This window comes from Mus pahari, chromosome 14 (genome assembly GCF_900095145.1).
Source record: "Mus pahari chromosome 14, PAHARI_EIJ_v1.1, whole genome shotgun sequence".
NCBI lineage: Eukaryota > Metazoa > Chordata > Mammalia > Rodentia > Muridae > Mus > Mus pahari.
The window spans coordinates 26,718,420-26,723,798 of NC_034603.1; the positions used below are offsets into that span (position 1 = coordinate 26,718,420).

The 5,379-nt window shown below is 44.1% G+C and overlaps 2 pseudogenes; one reads left to right on the plus strand and one right to left on the minus strand.

The window, feature by feature from the left end:
• Nucleotides 1-5,379, plus strand: part of LOC110331130 — a 182,064-nt pseudogene that overhangs the window by 137,202 nt on the left and 39,483 nt on the right.
• On the minus strand, nt 899-1,852 carry LOC110331131 (annotated as a pseudogene).

A 5,379-nucleotide genomic window follows, 5' to 3' on the forward strand; every position in this document is an offset into this window, starting at 1 on the left:
CTAAACTGAAGAACTGAGGTTGCTAAGTACCCTCAACACTCACCTCCTGTGTCCCCCATTGCTGTTATTCCAGGGTGATCTGTCCTACAGATCCTGCATTTGAACCCTCTAACCCCAGTGGCAATGGTTTGGGGGGAGATTTGGACCCTTTATGATATGGAGCCTCAGTGAAGTGTGTCACTAGGGTGGGCCTTTAGGATGTGGACCCTGGCCCCACTTCCCATCCTGTGCTCTGCTTCCTGAGTGCAGCTGCATTTAGACAGGCCAGTGTCCCATCCAAACCACCATGCAGCCCCTCCTGGCTTCCTTGTCTTCCCAATCCTCATGGCCATGTTCCTCTGGGACTGCAAATCAAGAAACTTGCTCTCTCGAGGTGCTTTTGCATCAGGGTATTTTGTCACAGCCCCAGGAAAGGAAACCAATACAGAAATTGGTACCAAGTGTCAGAACCATTGATGGAGAAAACCTGACTATGCAGTTTGGGGGACTCTGTTAGTGTCTTCTGCCTGGAATGGAGAATTTAGTTCTCTTAGGATACAAAACCCTCAGTGTACTGGAAGCAGAACTCAGTGCAGCACTTGATGGAAGCTCAGAGACAAGACTTTGAGAGAAATGTGGGCAGTGGACACCTAGCTTATGACATTTCAGAGGAGGAGGACAAAGACTGTACTAGGAAGTAGATAGACCCCAGCCATTCGCATGATATTTGACCAAGAGTCTGCCTTCATTATGCCCATGTCTTGAGGTCCTGAGTGATGTCAGATGTACAGCTAATGGACTAACTGGCTTGGCAGAGGTTTGATGTGGGACCAAGGCAGAGAGTAACTCTGAAGCCTGGTGCTTGTCCCTGCTTGTTCAGTCCATGAACTATATGGTATCTGCGGCATACATTTGATGCTCAGGCTTTCTCTGAAGCAATTTCTTCCAGCGCCTCTTCTGCTGTTTCTGGAAATCCAATCTTTGGCTTTGCCAGTTTCCCTCTGTCTTCCTCAGGAAGCACACGTTTCCACAGTCCATAGGTCTTTCCTGCCACAGTTTGCTGCAATCTCAGTGTCCCATCATCATAACCGCTGGCATAGAGTTCACCATCAAGACTGAATCTCACACCCAATGGGACCAATGTGACCTTTGTAGGATTCTAATTCTTCTCCACTATTATAAAAGTACTTATACAGTTTAAAGCTTCTCCACACCCAACAAGAACTTCCTTCTCTGGTTGAAGAGATGCAGAATTGATGGTTGTAACAGCTTCAAAGGATTTAATTGGCTCCAGATTTACTGCACTATGCAAAGTAATAACCAAGATCTCTCCCTCAGGAATATATTCCATGCTGCTAACAGACATATTACATTTTAAGAGTTCACTTCTGTCTTGTGGCATGATGCCAGAGCCAAACAGTTTTATTATCAGCTGAAAGGATCTGTTTATCTTCATTGAACCACAGAGCCTTTTTAATACCGGAAGTGTGACTATTAATTTCCTTAGGTTCTGCTTCAGGTTTTTCAAGTCATGTATGTACAACAGTTTATCCTGTCCCCCACTCAGCAGGTAACTGCTATCTTGTGTGAAGTCCACAGTCTTGACAATATGCTGATGTGTCAGAGTCATCAATTCATCTCTGGTGACAACATCACACACTCTGTGAAGTCTGCAGCTGCTATAGCAGCTTTGGTGGCATCCTTATCAAATGTCATATCCCCAACAGCACTTTTATGACCCAAAAAATGTTCCAATCTAGTCTCCTGTATCTCCCTTGCAAGCATTGATCAGAAAGTAGCCTTTAGGTGTGATGCTGCTGAAGGACAAAGCCACCACAGCTGGCGTGTGGCCTGAGCAAGTGAGCGGAGCCAAGACAGAGGGTCATGGTCCTCTTCCTTCTCTGCCTTAAGAGCCACAGGCTGCTTAACCTCCCCCCACCCCCGATTCCCCATCCCAGGGCATTCATGCAGAGGCCAGGTCAGGAGTCCCCGCAGTGCTAGGCCACCAAGGAATTTGATTGTGTTCTTCCTTTGGCCTTTAGCCACTTGGGTGTCCCTGGTGTTGGTAGGTCTTGTACTCCCTGATGGCAGCAGACATTTGGGATTGTAGGTGGAGGTATGGACTGAAAATGGGATTGTAGAGGGGACAGGGCAGACCTCATGGATTCTTGGATTTCTGGGGATCACAGTGAACAGGGGAATGGGGTCTGGGGATTTCACTTGGTTGTCTTGGTTAACAGCAGGCATGCTGGGATGCAGACAGAGCTGTGGCCCAGGGAATGGAGTGGATTTACAGGTAGATGTGTGGACCATAAGATGAAACACAGAGGAGCAGGGCAGTCCTAGTTGTATTGGAGATATTAAATTGGCTTTTTAGTTTAGTTATTTAAATAAGAAACCATAACCAAGAAATTGACTTGGCTTTTATTAGAGTCTTAACTTTGGGCTTTTCAACTGTTTGGAGGCTGTTAAAGACTATGGGGACTGTGTTGATGAGCAAAATATACTTTGCATCAAGAGATGGCCTATGAGAATCAGGCATGGAATATGGAGGTTTGAATAAGGAATGTTGCCCAAAGGCTCTTGGTCCCCAGATGGAGGCGCTGTTTCAAAAGATTGTGGAATCTTCATGAGGAAGAGCCTCACTGGAACAAGTGGGTCACTGGGAAAATGTGGCGGATGGTTCCATGCAATGTGTATCTGGATGCTGATTTCTATGCTCAGACATCTGTCATGGTTAGCCATTTACAGTCTCTGTTATATAAAAATTGTCTTGACCATCACTGATTAATTAATAAAGTTCTGATCAGCCAATTAGCTAGACAGAAAAGAATATGACAGGGCTTGCAATCCCAGGTCAGGGGTACCAAGGACAGAGGAAGACTAGAAAAGGACCAGGAGAAGAGGTGTAGCCAGACCATCTGGAGAGAACAAGAGGGTTTGCCATGAGGTAATGATGAGAGAGCAGAGGAGGACACACATAGACCAGAGGGAGCCAGGGCACGACCAGATGCAGGTAAAGAGCATTTGTCTGGGTATTAGCAGCCTAGTCAGGGTAGACTAGCTCAGAACGTGCCAGATTAGGCTTACAGCCTTTTATTAAAAATACAAGGAACTATAACTGGCTGGAGCAGAACATAGAAATACCAACAATTACTTGGGAGCAAAAGAGTGTAGAAAACCCCAAAGAATTAGTGCCATAGGAATGGGCTTCGGGGTTGTGTAGCTGCCCTCTGCTTTGCTTCCTAAGTTCGGCCTTCTGCACATACCACATCCTTTCTTTTTCTGCCTCACTGTCTTCCCCACCTTGATGCTCTATATCCTTCTGGGGCTATGAGCCGAAATACACCCTTCCTCCCATAGGCTGCTTTGTCACAGCATCAGGAAAAACATAACATACAAACAATTCTCAATTTGGAGTCCTTCATAGTATATATATCTCATCAGCAAATACCTTGTGATAGAAAATTAGAAAATTTATTTTGAGGCATTTGCAAGGAAGAGGAAATTTACTTATGCTGTCCTTCATTCCTGGGCCAAGTAGTGGGAGTGGGTGGGTAGGGGAGCAGGGGCGGGGGGATAGCATTTGAAATGTAAATAAAGAAAATGATAATAAATAAAAAAAATTAAAAAAAAAAAAACAGTTTTCAAATTTCCAATTGTACCTGTAACTAATTCAAGCAAACTTTTGAGCATTAATTCTGATCTCTATTTTAAATCCTTTTCTGAAAGGGAATGCAGACAGCATTTCTAATGAACATATATTCTGTCACAGTGTGTTTAATTGTGGATGAGAGACTAGTTTTCTCAGAAGGTCTGAGACAGAACTCCTGCGAGTCTCAACCTTCATCAGGTAGCCAGATCCTTGGAGACATCCAAAGCATTTGCCAGGGTTAGAAAAATGACAGCGTTTTTATTTCAATTCTCCTTTCCACTCAAGATTTAGTGCTGACTGAAGGTCTATTTATATACGGCGAAAGGAACAGCTTCCAAATTCACAGAGCAGGCATAATTCCCAAAATACGGTTGAGATTAGAGGTCATGGGAGTGTAGCCTTTCTACTTCAGAAGGCGTGGCTCAGGTGAATACTTCCCTCAGAACACATCACTTTCCTTTCCTGTTTGGTAAAACAAATGATTACAAATACCATAATTTCATTTAAAAGGTCATCAAGAAAGGCATGGGTGTACTCTCTAGCAACTGTGTCTCAGTGGGGGTGAACTCTCAGGAAGTTAGCCTTTGCAGGTTTATTTCCCTATAAACTTTCTAGAGAGATTTTTCTGCAACAAAGAGGCCGTATAGACCACAGTTGAGTTATTATTGAATGGGTTATCCTAGGATATGACATAAAACCCATATCCCTAGAAATCTGGAAGAAAGGGGCATGTTCAAAGCTCAGGTGGGTGGAGACCAGAAGTTTGGTTCCTGGCTCATTCCTTCAGCTGTCACGGAGCCCTGCAGCCAGTTCTGTGAACCAGAACTGAGTGAGAAATGTTTAGACACAACTCATCCTCCTCTGCTGGTTCAGGTACGTCTGACAGTCATCACCCTGTACTGCACACTGCATCCTTTTCTTCTTGGCTCATGTTCTGATTTAGAGTCACTCCAGGCTAGAAGCATTTCTAGACATTGCTTTAGAACTACGTGCATTGTGAATGTGACTGCAGCCGGGTTACCCAGGCTCTGAAGCGTGTAACCATCTCAGCTTTAGGGAGGAGAGCCGAGGCTCAGTGTTCCCGGATGGGAGCACAGGCATGTAGTCTAGCAAATTCTTCCCTGAAGGAGAAGGACCAGGCAGAGTCACAGGGTTCCTTCTTGGGGTATGGAAACACATCTCTTTTTTGTTTAGACCTCAGTGTTTAAAACTAACGTCATCCTAGAATTATATTCCACCACATTCCTGATATGCAGCAGATTCTATAGCATTTCTAAAATACTTTTAAAATAGCAAGATTTTAATTCACTGAATACAGTAAATATTTGTATAATAGACAGTGCATTTAGTTCTACTGTTGACTTGATTGTTTTTTTAACTTTCCTGTGAGGTTGCTGTTTCCATGACCCTAGTTGTACCATTTATACAATTCCTGGGTGTCTCGATGAGTTACTGTCCTCATTAAACCATTCCATAGAAGAAGCCTGAAACATCTGTCTTCAAATTCATACTAAACATTCAGGCCAGTGACACAGACCTGTGTGCCTGGCAAGGCTGAGAGAAAAGGCAGTGCTGTAATGGAGGCATTTCCAAGCTGCTGCTCTCTTTTTTTTTTTTTTTTTTTTTTTTTTTTAGTGGAGGCGTGGCTGTATCTGTGATGGTCAGGAAAAATGCTGAATCACCTCATCTCTCTCTGTAAGGTTTGAGGCTGCCTGACAATTCAAGTAGACAGGGCTATGTGTGGC